Genomic DNA, 17,081 nt, shown 5'->3' on the forward strand with positions numbered 1-17,081 from the left:
AACTGCTAAGTCACTTCAGTGGTGTCCGACTCTGTGCAACCCCATAGATGGCAGCCCACTGGGCTCCGCCATCCCTGGGATTCTCCAGGCAAGAACACTGGAGTGGGTTGCCATTTCCTTCTCCAATGCATGAAAGTGAAAAGTGAAAGTGAAGTCGCTCAGTCATGTCCGACTCCTAGCGACCCCATGGACCGCGGCCCACCAGGCTCCTCCGTCCATGGGATTTTCCAGGCAATAGTACTGGAGTGGGTTGCCATTGCCTTCTCTGACACCTCATATGGCAAGCTCTAATTCATTATTTTTGTGTGTATCAGCATAAAATTCTCCTATAAATGTGCCATAGTTTCTCAAACCATTCCCTTACATTTAGGCTCTCTTTGCTTCCATTTTTTAACCAGTACATTAAACATTTTTGAGTACATACTATGAAATTTAAATGTTTTTATTTCTTTGAAATTTCTTTCTGATTCCCAGAAGTAGCATTGTAAAGTCTTTGTATTTTTCTAATTTTAATTGATGTCACCAAATTGTTTTCTGGATATGTACTAACACTTCACAACTCTACCAGCCAAGAGTGTCCATTGCACTGAGCCTGCAATATTATAGGTTACAACATAGTGCTATTTCATTTTTATTTTAATTTGCATCCCTCTGCCACTAGGCAATGTTAACATCTTTTCACATATTTTCACATATTAGATTGTTCTTTGAATTTGATCTTTTGCAAAGGTCATGTCCTCAGCCAAATTTTTCTTTCAGCTTGTTTTTTTTTTTTTTTGGTCTTTAATCAGTTTTAGAGCATTTCACATTTCATGTATATTGACATTCATATTCTATGTAGTAGGTGTTTTTTCTGTTTTTTTTTGTTGTTGTTGTTGTTGTTCTTGTCTTTATTTATGGTATCTTTTGCCATGTAAAAGTTTTAGTTTTTACATGTTCATACATAATTTACTTTCTTCAAATAATAAATCTCTTTACCCATTGAGATAAAGGTCTACTTCACCTTTGAATTTAAAAATAGTTCCCTAGATATGCTTTCTTACACTTAGTTTTAAATATAATTTTTTTTACATTTGTATCTATAATCATTGGAATTCATGTTTGTACTTGCTGTGAAATAGGTGTCTAACTATATTAGGGTATGATGGATAACAACTATGACAGCAACATTAATAAATAAGATATTTTCTAATTGAACTAAAATAGCAATTGAGTCACACATTAAATCTGAGGTAAGTTTGTGGTTTTTAAATTTTTTAATCAATGTTCTATTTATCTTTTTATTAAAGTGTTAATATTTGGCAAAATAAGGCTCCTTCAGCAACATTACCCACAATCACTATTATTTTTTCTCATTATTTTATTCAGCCTCAAAACATCCTATTTTGGAATCCATCCATTGCTGTGTTCCTTTTGCTTTTGGTTTATTCAGAAATTTTGTGTCAATATTTATAATTGATATTATTCTATAGCCTTATTTTCTGGTTATCATTTTGCATTTTATATTACTCATATGCCCTGTGTGTGGTAGAAATTGCTTGCTGTCACCAAATGCTTGTTGTGTTTTTTTTTGCCTCATGACAGAATTATTATACTTCTTTATCCAGGCTTATGTATATACAGAATAATTCTTTAGCAAGTCTTTCTTGGAGCTATGTATAACAATATGATTGAAATCAGACCAATAAAGTATACTATGAAAGTTTCAAGGAGCCATCCTTGAAAGAGTGCTGTTTGTTTCTTGCTATTTTCCACATCTTGCATCCTTCTCCTTTTGTTGCTAGACTGCATTTATAATGCAGGAGCTGGAATACCCATGTTGTCCACAACATGGAAATACCCATGTTGTCCCATGACTTTGGGAATGGAGGTCTTTCATATAAGTGCAAATACAAACTGCTTGGAAGCTAAAGATTTGGGGCAATAAAGTCATCATACCCACCCTGAATTGCTACCTCTGGGCTTTTATATGACTAAAATAAAATTCTGTATTGTTTAAGCTATTATCATTTCAGTCTCAGATACTTGTGAATAAAATTTATCCTAAGGAATATAGAATTTGACTCCAGAAAGTAGAGTGCTCAAACAAAACTTATGTGTCATAGGTTTGGCACAAGCAGTCAAGCAATAGGCTGCTGCTGCTAAGTCACTTCAGTGGTGTCCGACTCTGTGCAACCCCATAGATGGCAGCCCACTGGGCTCCGCCATCCCTGGGATTCTCCAGGCAAGAACACTGGAGTGGGTTGCCATTTCCTTCTCCAATGCAGGAAAGTGAAAAGTGAAAGGGAAGTCGCTCAGTTGTGTCTGACTCTGGCGACCCCATGGACTGCAGCCTACCAGGCTCCTCCGTCCATGGGATTTTCCAGGCAAGAGTACTGGAGTGGGGTGCCATTGCCTTCAGTAAAGATTTAGAGATGGCAGAGTAGAAAGTACAGCACCCTGGTTAAGCTATAGTAAATTACCTGGTCAAAGTTTCATCCATGACAGCTTGAAAGGCAGCCCACATGCCAACTGATGACATAACATTAGAGGAAAAGATAGTAAAAATATGAGACATTGATGGATGCTGACTTCCCGTTTCTGAAAAGCCCTGTGAGAAATGAGTTCTGGCCAAAACTCTTGCCTCCAGGCATAAGTGAAAGGAAATACAGTTTATCAAGTTGGTTTCTGCCTATAGTTAATCTATATTAATTGAGAGTTCTATAATTTAGAGTCTTGCAGGAGTGACATATTGTAGCTGAAACTGACACAGCAATAAGCATTGGTTTTGATGCAAAAGCCATAATAGAAGATAAGACTAAATTCCTTTCACGCAACAAGACAAAGACCTAGTGGCAAAGCCAGGTTTGAGTGCTACCTTCTCACTTAAGCCCATTGAGTCAGATAGCACCAAGGCAGCCCAACTAATAAAAGTGCAAGGAGATGATGCAGAGCATGCTTGCTAAATAAAATTAAGATGACAGGGTCTTCAGACTTAAAAATCAAGCCTATTGAAGATTTAGAGCTATGATTACCTACGTACACAGGGACTAGCATGCCTTACAAAACCAGTGTTGGATCAATCCCCAAAGAAAATTGCAGGTGTTGAAGCAACAGGTACCAACAAAAAGTAGGTAGTGAAAGCTACACAGCTGCTCAGAAAGACATTCTCTCCAGCGCTCATCTCAGACGTGGCTGTTCAGGATAATGGACAGGGAATACTCCTGAGAGCAGAGCCAGGCTGAAGGTGGTGGATTCAGGAGATCCTACTGAAGAGGAAAACAAGGGCCATCATGCGTGCTGCAAGCAACTTACCTCACTGGCAAGGCAGGAGTCTTCACAGCTTCTGAGCAGTTTTGAAAACTGTGTCTGCTGCTATTTATTGGAGAAATCCATACTGTTTCCCTGTGGAATATCTACATTCTAGATTTAGCCAGTTTGATTTATTGTTGTTATTTACCTTGTCCTGTCCCATACTTTGTCTTAAGACTTCAGTCCTTTCTTAAAATCTTCATAAGTGGATTTGTGAACTTCATGTTGCATTATAGCAAGGGAAAAATGATGTTGGTTATTCTACTTATTTTGATGACAGGCTTGATCAGTTGGTTTGGGTGATTATAATCACATCTCTTAATTGCAAATCTTCTTTTACTTAGATATTTACTTACATATTTATATATTTACATATATATGACCGCTGCCTGAGCAGTTATTTTATTACAAGTTCCAAAATGGTAATTTTCTAATTTTATTACTTTTCTGCATTTTTTAGCTGGACTTCATCTGAAAATAAAGTAAGTTCTTGTATCCATAGAGGTTTCTTTGACTACCCTGAAATGTAATTCATAGCAGAAGTCATGACAACTACTTCATTTCTTTCCTATTAATTATAAACTTTCAGTGTAACTTCCATTGCTGTCCAGTGGGCTTCTTCTTTCTATCCTTCTATCAATTCATTAATTGAATGATTGTGCATTGTCATTAAATCATGTATTTTAATATATTCAATGCATCTTAATCAATTTCAGTCATTACTTTTCATTAGAATACTCCATTCTTGGACAGTGGGCTGGTTGATGTGACCTTCTGATGGCTTTGATGCCATCAATTTTTAATTTTAAAAAGTTACCTCACTTGATTAATATTAATGCTGATTAATATTAAATCCAGTTGACTTTCTCATACACATGAGAAGATAATCTGGAGGTTAGCTGTGAGTCTAGTTTCAGATCCCAAGTTAATTCTCTGGGTCCACATGGCCTCTATGTCCCTGAGGGGAAATTCTGGCCTTATTCACAGGTTCCAGATTCACTTCTACCATGCCTCTCTTCAGTTCCCAGCAGACTAGCAGGAAAGGTCATCTAAGAGTCCAAGTTGATTGCTTCAGTCCACAAGTTGAAAAGGTCACACATGAGAAAATCCCATATGACTTTTTAAAAGTTCAAGCTTCTTAGCAAATGAGTCTAGACTTTTGCTTCAAGCTCAATAATCCGTATTCCTACAAATGTACACTATTGAGTCAGGTTCCTAAGGAACCGCTGGGTTCCTAACTTCAGCCTAAACCAACTGCTCTTTTGATTGGCTAGACATCAGAATCCTTCGTTCAGGTGATGCTATCAGCAACATATTTATAGTCATTGAGGAAAAGGTGTGAACTAATGATCTTGTACTTACTACCCAGATCAAGCTTAAGACACTATGAGAGAGATTAATACAACCTGTCAAGAACTTGGAATTTTCAAGATATTTTCCCTGTCTTTTCTTTAAAGCCAGAATAGGCTAAGAACACAAGTAAGATTCTGAACACTTTCTCTACCAGTGAAGTGCTTTTTGAAGACTGTGCTAATGTATTTCTTTTTTCTCTCCCTTTCACTCAGCTGCCTAAAAAGAAAACTATGTCTACTCCCAGAATTGGGAAGTTACAGTACATCTTTTCCTAAAGAATATCACTTGTTCTCTGATCTCTTCACCTGTTGGCTCAACGCTCCAGGATAATTTCCACCAGGAGAAGCCAAGAGCATGAAATGTTCTACTGAATCCTCTGATGCTTTTTCCCCTCCTAACCTACTCTTTAAGGTACTTCCCTCTTCCCTTCACTCCCTTCATATCTTCTTGCTTCCTAAGAGACTTAGCTTCCCTTTGAAGCCTCTCAGCTCCTCACTGCTCTCCTGTCAAAACACTGTTCCAGGTCTAGGGACAGCTCTTCTGCAAACAACTTCGTATTATCTCTTCCCTAAGATGCTTTGATCTCCCCCTCTGCAGTATCCTTCTTCTTCCTCTTTCTGGTATGCATTAATAATTACAGTATGTCAGAAATCTTGTTTCCAGTTCTTTATGTATAAGCTAATTCTATCCTTCCAAATGTAATATATACATTACTTCCCCCAAGTTTATTCAATTCACATGTGAAAAAATTATGATCTAAAATACCAAGCAATATCACGAAAGTTAAATAGAAAGTAAATGACACAATTGGGTTATACCAGATGTGTCTGTCTCTAAACTGCAGGATGTTGGCAACATTCCAGTCCACTTAGTGAACTTCAGGCATAAAGTCTATGTTTTATCTTGAAGAAGCTGAGAGCAACCCAGATAGGGACATGGTGAAACATTAGGAGCACATTTCCCATTCTTCATGCCTTCAACTGTCTCCTCATCAACTGTAGTCTTGTGAGCTTTGGGGAGTTGCTTTATCTGCAATTCAAATAACCTTCAGATGGCCTAGCCCTGAGACCAGTGGGGCAAGATCAAGGCACAGTCTGAGTATAATTATGAAATAGGTTATGCCTATCTCTAATACCTTCTTAGCTCTGGTTTTAGGTTTTTTCCTTAATATCAGGTGCCTCTTCATAAACCTAGGACTTTAAGCTCTTTATGGATCAGGCTTATCTTCCCACATTGAGAATACACTGAACCACTTTCTCCTTTTCCTCCTTACTCATTCATACACTTATTAATGTTCTCTGATAATATCTTCTGATAAACATGAGATAAAGTCATATTTCATTCTGTAATGATCAGTCCTTAGCTGTTTTTCCTTTGGATAGGATCCAGTGAACTATATCTGGCAACAAAACTGCTATGTCATGCTTTCCAAAGTGTTGACATTTTATGTTTAGAAACAACAGAAGAAAGAAATCACTAATGGTGACACTTTAAACATCAGCCACAATAATATGGTTTGTTTTTATTATTTTACATATTTATTTTGAGAGTGTCTACAAATATTCTTCCAAAAAGAAATCCGATGTTCTACTTCTGCAGAAGTCAAGCCCCCTGGACAGAAACTCTTCTTCCTGTCAGTGTGTCTCATGTGTGCAAATACACTATGCAAGCTTAGCTCATCTTTCGCCTTGTTGTAGGGGTAAATTTTTCTCCATAATTTATAGAATCTTTTGGAGCCAATAAGTAAGGATATATGTGGAGATTGGAGATATAAAAGGGGTTTTTCTTTGTATTGCCCTGAAATCATGTCAAAGAGGCACAGCGGCCCCAACACGTTCACACCCTTAGTAATGTGAGCTTTTTACCAGACATAAAGGATTTCATATTTCAGTTATATACTAGCTGCTTTGCCTGTATTCTCTGGACATAGTGTGATGATCTGCACACCAGGAGCCCAAGTGGACACTGTGACCAGATCTAAATTAATAAGCAAAATATAACAATTTCAGCTGCCCCATTGTGCTATAATATAGGATTCTCAACACTAACTATACAAGTTGAGTAATTTTCTCTGGATGTGAATAATTTGTCACTGGATCTCAAATTGATTGAGATTGATGCCACCACCTGCTGCTACTGGTTATTTAGACGTGTAATTGAACATAGTCATCTAGTGCTTGGTTAGCAGTCAAGGGAAGAGAAACCCTAATTCCCTCAATGAGCTGAATATGATTGTCTTGAATTAGAAGGAAAGGCCAGGGTGGGCTAGACTTGGACAGCATTATAGAATAGTTACCCAGAGTCTGAGGTTACAAGTCAGGGATGTCAGAACAAAGCAGAACATGGGCAGGTCTTGGAATGTGACATGAGGTTGGGTTGGCATGTACACTTTCCATGCTGGCTGAGACATTGACAATGCAGAGCCAGGTTATAAAACTATTAAAAGTACACTCATGGCAGATTCAAGTCAATGTATGGCAAAACCAATACAATATTGTAAAGTAAAATAAATAAATTAATTAAAAATTTAAAAAAAAAACTATTAAAAGGAATTTAAGCTGGGCATAGAATATCCAACAAGGTATTACTCTGTTGCAGGGAACAGCTTCTTTTTTCAAATATGTGGCTGTTTTTTCCAACAGTCAACTAGGTTTATAATTCATCTGGTTACCTTAAATGGAAATGATTTTTCAGTAAATTCTATTTAAATTTAAAAGTAATCATTAAAGAAAATGGAGTAGAATTAAACAATAAAACAAAAAATAATAAAACAGGAAAACAGTCCTTACCCACTAGCTCAGCACCCTAGACTTTGTTCTCTACTGTGCCAGAGACTGAACCTTCTACCTCATCTTAGCTACCGTAACACCCATCACTTTTCATCAGAAGTACTTATATGCCGGGGTCCAGCCCCGGTGGATCCAGGGAATTCGAAGGGGAGACGGCTTCGGTGATCAGGATACAATAGAATTAAAGGTATAAAGAGTGGTTAAATAAAGATAGCTCAGTGAGAAAATTCAGTGGAGGAAAGAGGCTGAATAACTTGGTTTACGTGGAAAGCTAATAAAATTCCAAAATAAGGAATTTGTGTCACCTACGTAGGCCGCAGGCGTCCTCCCGTTCTCCTGAAGGAGAGGAGACACTAAGGCCTCCCCGGTCAGATCTTAGAAGCCCAGGCAAAGTTAGTAGGCTTGATGAGCCTCCATGCTCCAGATGGGAATTCAGCCAGAAGGTGAGAGAAAGAACAACATGGGGAGACCAAGCTTCTGTGAACAAGGCTCGCACTTTATTTTCCACAGTAGTTTTTATACCTTAAGTTGTGCATAGAGGATAATGGGGGAAGAGGTAGAGTCAGCAGTAAGCCAGGCTTTCTTCCTGCAAACTTATCATATGCAAAAGTTTAGGTGATTTACATCATCTTCTGGCCAAGAGGCCTATTAACATTTTATGATCCTTTCTTCAGAAAACTTATTTTTCTTTAAAGGTGATTATTCTAAAGTCAGGTGCCACCCTCCGAAAGCATTAGATAAAGTTGCATTCCTATAGGGCAAAGGTGTGGTGGGCTGTAACAAGAAAAGAATTAACTCAAGGGTCCAAGGTTACAAACATTAAAGCTACTACTTACATTCCTATACACCAATTATATTAATCAATACACTCTCAGGGACACAGTAGGTAAGGGATATGGAAACTTAGCAGCAAACATTGGCCCAACAAGTGAAAAACCCTTCACCAATACAATTTCTAATCAATCTTTTAACTGCTCAAAGGAATCTGTATTTAGACAGTTTAGACCATCTCATGCCTCTCATGGTTGGGAGGCTCTGAATAATCACATGTGGCCGGAAGAACCTATTCAGGCAGGCTAGAGGACTTCCAAAGGAGTTTGTAGGTTGAAACACTCTTGTCACGCCCAGGAACTTTATTAACTGGAGCTGTAAGTTAACTCTTTTTCAGAGAGAAGTGGTGGGGGACAGCCCCCCATAAAGTCAGAGGTGTAGGTGAGAGCACAAAGCAGTAAAGTAGGCAGACTCTGGTTTTGGGGGTAGATGCTTGAGAATTTCCAGGGGGACTCCTGAGGCTCTATCCTGCCTTTGCATATGCCGAGCCTCCTTCTTCATGACCTTTGCCATGGGCGGAGTTCCTCACGCTGGCTCCCGGCACTTATACCTACAAAATCTGAATTTCAAGCATCCCTTTAATAATTATCTCCAAATCTTACAATTTGTTTACTCTAGTGTTCCTACATAAGCAGTTTTTCAATCCCAAGCCAATGACTTTACAGCTTTTCCCCTAGCCATACTCCTTGGCTTGGCCCCCCTTTTAATTCCCTGCACAGCCTTGTTTCTGTGATTCATTCACTTGCTAGCATGCTTCTTCCTTACATCTTTTTGTCTTTATCACTACATAAGGCTGTAAAAAGAAAACAAAACAAAACTCCATTTAAAACCAAATATGTATCTGTTCTACACATGGTGCTTACGCAGCTAAATATTACTTGTTCAGATGCTTGCTCAGATTGGTCCCAGCATGTCAAATGGGCAAACACATCACCAGTTAACCCTACTGTATTTCCTTCATAAATTAGTCTCGGGTATTTGGTGTACCTGAGTTTTACATTCTTGGTTCATCAATATCTTTCACCACCACCTCACTAAAAACACACAACACACATGCATAGATAGATAGGCAAATTCTGTTCATGATCTCATCTCATAATTCTACAAAACTTTGCAACAGTCAGAAAGTCTCTCATTTCATCCATAAAATCCTCCAAGCTAGCTGCCTTGGTCCCCACTCACTCTACCTTCCCTCCTGTTTACAAAAGATAAAGTGCCTGTCTTCCTAATTATGGAGAAAACTCCACCTGTCCTGCCTGGATCTTATTCCTTTTCCCTTTTTAAATGACTACACTTTTGCTGTTCATGTCTTGCTCTGCTGCATCAAAAATTCTCTCTCTATTCCCAATGACTATACAAAGTGTTCTTTATATTAATACCCATCTTAAAGAAACTTCCAGAGATGTAAGACAAGAGTCCACAAATTTACATAGGGATTTGATAGAGGGGTGGTGCATTGCCATCCAGGAGTATCAAAGTTATCATGATGATTAGGAAGTTAGCTTAGGAATATGTGAACATGGTTTCCAGTACCATTGTGAAATGGTGTAAATGAACAAGAGGGCTAAGGCAGTGTGGTAACTGGGAGGCACAAAGGGAGTTTTAAAGTCTTTCTTTCTTGGATTCTTAGGGTAAATCTTATCGCTATGGGAAACCACAGCATATCCAGTGAGTTTATCCTCCTCGGTTTTTCTGCTGATCCTCAGCCCCAGATTCTCCTCTTCACATTGTTTCTGGTGATTTACCTCCGGACCTTGATGGGGAACCTGGTGATGCTGCTGGTTATCAGGGTTGATCCCCACCTCCACACACCCATGTACTTCTTTTGGGGACAGCTCTCCTTTCTGGGTCTTTGCCATTCATCTGTCACAGTCCCCAAGATGCTGGAAAATCTACTTTCTGAAAGTAAAACCATCTGTGTAGAGAGCTGCCTGGCTCAGGCCTTCTTTGTGTTTACCACCGGGGGCACTGAGGCCTGTCTGCTGGCTGTGATGGCCTATGACCGCTACGTAGCCATCAGCTCCCCTCTGCTTTACGGCCAGGTGATGACCAACCAGCTCTGTGTTGGGCTGGTGTGGGGCTCCTGGGGCCTGGCCTTTGTGGATGCTCTCATCAACATCCTCCTGGTGGTCAATTTAGACTACTACAATTTAGGACCAAACTATTCCCCACTTCAGCTGCGAGCTGTCTTCTCTCTTCCCTCTGTCTTGCTCTGATACCTCCACCAATTTCACGCTCCTGCTCTGCTCTTCATTCTTACATTTCTTTGGAACCTTCGTCTTTACCTTCTTCTCTTATACCTGTATTAACTCCACCATCTTGAGCATCAGCTCCACTTCAGGCAGAAGTAAGGCCTTCTCTACTTGCTCCTCCCACCTCACTACTATGATCTTGTTTTATGGCTCAGGTTTCCTCAGCTATCTGTTGCCGACCTCAGGTTCCCCCCTAGAGATGATCTTCCCTTTACAATACAGCGTGATCACCCCCATACTGAATCCTCTCATCTAAAGCCTGCAGAACAAGGAGGTGAAGGCAGCTGTGAGAAGAATGTTAAGAAGATATGGTATCTTTTTCACATAGAGAACCAGAAAAACAGGACCATGAAGAAGCTAAACTATTCTTTAACAAGATATGTAATTGGAAATTAAGGGTGTTTTTTTAGTATTCTTCAGTTCAGTTCAGTCACTCAGTCGTGTCTGACTCTTTGCAACCCCATGGACTGCAGCACGCCAGGCTTCCCTGTCCATCACCAACTTCCAGAGTTTGCTCAAACTCATGTCCATCGAGTCGGTGATGCCATCCAACCATCTCATCCTCTCTCGCCCCTTTTCCTTCTGCCTTCAATCTTTCCCAGCATCAGGGTCTTTTCAAATGAGTCAGGTCTTCACATCAGGTGGCCAATAATAAGAATATTAGTATTCTTAGAAATATCTTTATTAGAAGTGTTATTAAATCCTTCACTACATGCATTACAGAATGAGGGTCACTTCCATTCACTGATAAAATGGTGGTCTGAATGAAGCTTGAAAGTAGTGTTCTTAGAAACAAGGGATTGGCCATCATGACAGACGTTAAAAGGTATGTATGTGTCAGCATCTTAATACATGCTTAAGAAGACAGCAAGCTCTATTCAAAGGAGGACTAATGGTCAGACTTCTTCAGAGGATGAGAAGTGAGTCATGTAATTTTCCGAGGCATTGTTTATATATTTATGTTGTAGAGAACATCTGTTATTTTTGCCTGCCCAGTGTGCTTTTACCCTTCCTCCAGCAACTGCACACCAGTCTCTCAAGGAAATTAACACTTCCCCCCTCTGTGTAGCCTGGTGGGCTCTCCATGGTGCCCCCTGTCCCCATACTCACTACAAGGAGATCATGTGACCCATGAAAGGCCAGTACCTCCTAACAAGAGATGCCCAGGCCCTCCTGCTACTGAGATCTCCAGAGATTCCATGCCCACTGGGCTTCCTCCTAGGAGATTTTTCAATAAACAAAATAACAATAGCAAACTTTTAATAAAGACCCTTATCTTAAATGTTTTATACATGTAATCCTCATCTCAACAACCTTGTATAAACTAAGTGCTGTTACTCCTGTTTTACAAATAAATACCCAAGAACCAGGAAAGTTGCCTACAGGTAAGGAGAAGTAGAATTTCAAACCAGTAGGTCTGAATCCAGAGTCCATTTTCACAAACCTTTTTTGAGTCTGATACTTTGCAAAACATCCTTTTCTTTATTACATGGCCAGTCATGTCTGACTCTTTGTGATCCCATGGGCTGTAGCCTGCCAGGCTCATATGATTCTCTAAGCAAGAATACTGGAGTTGGTTGCCATTTCTAACCAAGGAATCAATCTTCCTGACCCAGAGATTGAATTTGTGTCTCTTTCACCTCCTGCATTTGCAGGTGAATTCTTTACCCCTGAGCCACCTTTTCTTTATTAGTATGATCAGAATTCAAATTATATTGGTGGGAAACAAGCCAAATTGCTATTCAAATTGGCACTAAAAATTGAATTGTGTTCTTCATGTGACCCCTAGTGGATTTTTTGATTAATTAATATACATCAAGTATAAAATACAGCAAAATTTGTATTTTGATGGGAAGATACATACCACACTATTCAATGGCAAATGTCTACTCACCACCTGTGATCACCTAAAATCATGTACCCACTGAGAATAAAACTATAGTGATTAAGAAGCTGCTCCTCTCATCCAGTATGGAAGGGATACAAATATTAAAAGCCAAGGATAATTTCAAGTTGAAATAAAGACAAGTTGAAATCTGGAAATTCTGACATTACTGCTTGTGGCTCAGAGATGACCTAAAGCCAAACTCAGAGGCTGATCTCTGGCTTGCTGAATTCCAGCCCTATGAGAATGAACAGTCATCCTGGGTTGTGTATAGAATTGATCAAAAGTTGAACAGTTATACCAAGGAGGATTTGAGGACTCAGCATATCAAGCCTCCAAACCGCTCAAAATGACCCCCACAGTGCTCTTCCTCACCCAAGCTCTTCCATCCTTGATGGAAAAAAAACCACGAATCTTCTCATGTCCATCCTTTCTTGTTACTCTGTTAGTTTCCAGCATGCAAAATTAACATGACTTGGACTGAAATGCAGAATCAGAAAAGATCATTAGATTTGAATTTAAACTAGCAGTGTGCTGTGCTGTGCTTAGTCGCTAAGTCATGTCCGACTCTGTGCAACCCCATGAACTGTAGCCCACCAGGCTTCTCTGTCCATAGGCATTCTCCAGGCAAGAATACTGGAGTAGGTTGCCATGCTCTCCTCCAGGGGGTCTTCCCAACCCAGGGATTGAACCCAGGTCTCTCACATCACAGGTGGATTCTTTACTGTCTGAGCCACCAGGGAAGCCAAATAATAACCCATTAATTTCTATTTCAAAAATACAGAGATAATTTGTGGAACATTATTTCAAGTATGTTCAGCCAAGGAGTGTGAACTTGACATTTTTAAATTAATTTTTATACCTTTATACAAATAAAGACACATATATAATTTTGTGAGATTATTGGATAAATAAAACTTCATGGTGCTCCAGTCTTATTTTTTTCTTTTTTACATATGTCCCTTTTCTCCAATTTCTATTTTCCATCCAATCACATCACCTCCTTTTCCACAAACCCATGTTAACTGAATGTATTTTGTTTCATAATTTTCAGCATGCTCATATAATTATATGTAAGTGCTCATATATATATATACATATATATATACACCCACATAGATATATTCATTTTTACATATACAATTGTTTCTACACATACATGGACATTCTGTTTTTAAAATATGTTGGTTTAAATATATCCCTTTAAATATGTAGGTTTTGTCTTGTCTTTCTCATTCAACAGTACCATTGGCATAGTAATCTAGGTCAAAGGGTTTAGTTCTAATTTAGTCTTTTAAATTGTAGCTTAATATTCTATGGTAAGGACGTGTCATAATCTATACAACTATCTTTTATTTGAGCATTACATTTGCTTACAGATTTTTGGCAATGAATATCTCAGTAAACATATTTGTATATAAAGCCTTAAATTTTGGGTGCTTTTATTTATATGGGAGTGATTCCTAGGAATGAGATTCTAAAATCAAAATGGATAGGTATTTCAATTTGATATGTTGCTAGATTGCTCTCTGGAATGTTCACACATCCTAAGTAGTGAATAGGTGTGATTTTCCTCTCTCCAGATACAGTTGTTACAGATCATTTAACACTTATGAAAAAATGTAACTGCCTCGTTTGTTGCACAGCAGTAATTAACACAGCAGTGTAAATCAGTACTTCAATTTAAGAAATATGGGAGGGAGGTTCAAGAGGGAGAGGACATTTGTATACCTGTAGCTGATTCATGTTGATGTTTGGCAGGATACAACAAAATTCTGTAAAGCATTTATCCTTCAATTAAAAAATAAACAAGTTTAAAAAACTTTTTAAAAAAACTTTCTGCCTTCAGCTGGGTACAAAGTAGTATGTTTGTTTAGCTTATTTTACATTTTCCTTACTACCAGTGAATGTTACTATTTTTCATGTATTTTTTTAACCATTTGGATTTACTCTCCTGTAAGTTTCTCATTCATATATTTTCCCATTTCTCTTTTGTGTTTGTCTTGTCTATTAGCAATATTTTGTCCAATATTTTGTTCACTGGACAAAACTGTCCAATATTTTGTCCATGTAATTACTAATAATTTGTAACCTATATTGCTAACATTGATGACTTATTACCTGTCTATTTATTTTGTCATGTTGTTGTTCAGTCAATCAGTCATTGCCGGGAGCCGGCGAGAAACATTCCACTCGTGACAAAGGTCATGAGGAAGGAGGCTTGGCATATGCAAAGGCGGGATTGAGCCTCAGGAGTCCACCCGGATATTCTCGAGCATCTACCCCTCAAAAAACCAGAGTCTGCCTACTTTATTGCTTGTGCTCTCACCTCTGACTTTACTGGGGGCTGTCCCCTACCACCATCTCGCTCTCTCTGTCAAAGAGTTAACTTACAGCTCCAATTAATAAAGTTCCTGGGCAATTAGGAGTGTTTAAATCCAAACCCCTCAGATGGCTCTCTAACTCGCCTGACAAATTTACCCGGACTCCTGCAGCTATGCATACGATTGTTTACAGTCTCCCAGCCTCGAGAGGCACGGGAAGCTTAAGATATTCAAATAGCTTAGAGCCTCTCAGAGAGTTAGAAACTGTCAGAATAAGACTAGCAAAGGATTTCATTGATGAGTCAATGCTTGTTGCCAAGTTTTCACATCCCCTGAATTGTATCCTTGAATGTGTATTAATTAATATAGTTGGTATGTAGAAAAAATAAGTAGTGGCCTTGGTGTTAGTAACTTTAGACCCTTAAGGTAATAAATTCTTTCCTTTGTTGTAAACCCATTACACATCCGCCCTATAGGAATGCAATTTTATCTTTGGAAGATGGCGCCAAACCTTAAAATAATTACTCTTAGAGAAAATAAGTCTTTGTTGATAAGTCCTTGTCAAGAGTCATAAAATGTTAGTAGGCCTTCTGGCCAGAAGATGATGTAAATCACCTAAACTATTTGTATATGATAAATTTGCAGGAAAGAAACCCTGGTTTTTGATAAGACTCAAAGACTGCTGACTTTGCATCCCCTATTATCCTCTATGTGTAACTTAGGGTATATAAGCCCCTGTTAAAAATAAAGCTACGGGCCTTGCTCACCAACGCTTGGTCTCCCCATGTCATTCTTCTCCTTAACTTCTGGCTGAAGTCTCCATCTGGAGCGTGGATATCCTCTGCGACCATTTATTTGCCTGGGCTTCTAAGACCCACTCGAGAAGGTGTCTAAGGTGGGGCACCTTCCGCTATTCGAGAGGGCGCCTGCGGCCTCCGTGGTCAGAGCTAACCTGGTGTCATGGGTTATATTGATTTTCCGCGTAAACCAAGCTACTCGGCCTCTTTTCTCCACTGAATTTTCCTACTGAGCTATCCTCATTCTATTATTCTTTATATCTCTAATTAGCATATAAATAGTCACCTAGTCCGTCTCTCCTTCGAATACCCTGGATCAGCCGGGGCTGGACCTCGGCAAGTCATGTCTGATTCTGTGACCCCATGGACAGCAGCACGCCTGGCTTCCCTGTCCTTCACCATCTCCTGGAGCTTGCTCAAACTCATGTCCTCTGAGTCAGTGATGCCATCCAACCACCTCATCCTCTGTCATCCACTTTTCCTCCTGCCTTCAATCTTTCCCAGCATCAGGGCCTTTTCCAATGAGTTAGCTCTTTGCATCAGGTGGTCAAGGTATTGGAGCTTCAGCTTCAGTCCTTCCAATGAATATTCAGGATTGATTTCCTTTAGGATTGACTGGTTTGATCACCTTGCAGTCCAAGGGACTCTCAAGAGTCCTCCAACATCACAGTTCAAAAGCATCAATTTTTCAGCACTCAGCTTTTTTATAGTCCAACTCTCACATCCATACATGACTACTGGAAAAACCATAGCTTTGACTAGACAGATCTTAGTTGGCAAAGTAATGTCTCTGCTTTTTAATAGGCTGTCTAGGTTGTTTATGACTTTTCTTAGAATGGTAGAATGGGAAAGACTAAAAATCTCTTCAAGAAAATTAGATATATCAAAAGAACATTTCATGCAATGATGGGCATGATAAAGGTGAGAAACTGTAGGGACAAAATGAAAGCAGAAGAGATTAAGAAGAGGTGGCAAGAATACACAGAAGAACTATATGGAAGAATACACAGAACTAACAAAGGTCTTAATGACCAGATAACCATGTTGATATGGTTACTTACCTAGAGCCAGACATTCTGGAGGTTAAAGTCAGGTGGGCCTTAAGAAGCATTCAGTTCAATTCAGTCTCTCAGTCATGTCTGACTGCGACCCCATAAATCATAGCATTCCAGGCCTCCCTGTCCATCACCAACTCCCGGAGTTCATTCAAAGTCATGTGCATCGAGTCGGTGATGCCATCCAGCCATCTCATCCTCTGTCGTCCCCTTCTCCTCCTGCCCCTAATCCCTCCCAGCATCAGGGTCTTTTCCAACGAGTGAACTCTTCTCATGAGGTGGCCAAAGTATTGGAGTTTCAGCTTCAGCATCAGTCCTTCCAATGAACACCCAGGACTGATCTTTAGGATGGACTGGTTGGATCTCCTTGCAGTCCAAGGGACTCTCAAGAGTCTTCTCCAACACCACAGTTCAAAAGCATCAATTCTTTGGTGCTCAGCTTTCTTTACAGTCCAACTCTCACATCATACATGACCACTGGAAAAATCGTAGCCTTGACTAGAC

The 17,081-nt window shown here is 39.4% G+C and overlaps 1 pseudogene; it reads left to right on the forward strand.

The window, feature by feature from the left end:
* The first annotated feature begins 6,449 nt into the window (after nucleotides 1-6,449).
* On the forward strand, nucleotides 6,450-10,844 carry LOC104986846 (annotated as a pseudogene).
* Nucleotides 10,845-17,081: the final 6,237 nt, after the last annotated feature.

This window comes from Bison bison, unplaced genomic scaffold (assembly GCF_000754665.1).
Source record: "Bison bison bison isolate TAMUID 2011002044 unplaced genomic scaffold, Bison_UMD1.0 scf7180017864077, whole genome shotgun sequence".
NCBI lineage: Eukaryota > Metazoa > Chordata > Mammalia > Artiodactyla > Bovidae > Bison > Bison bison.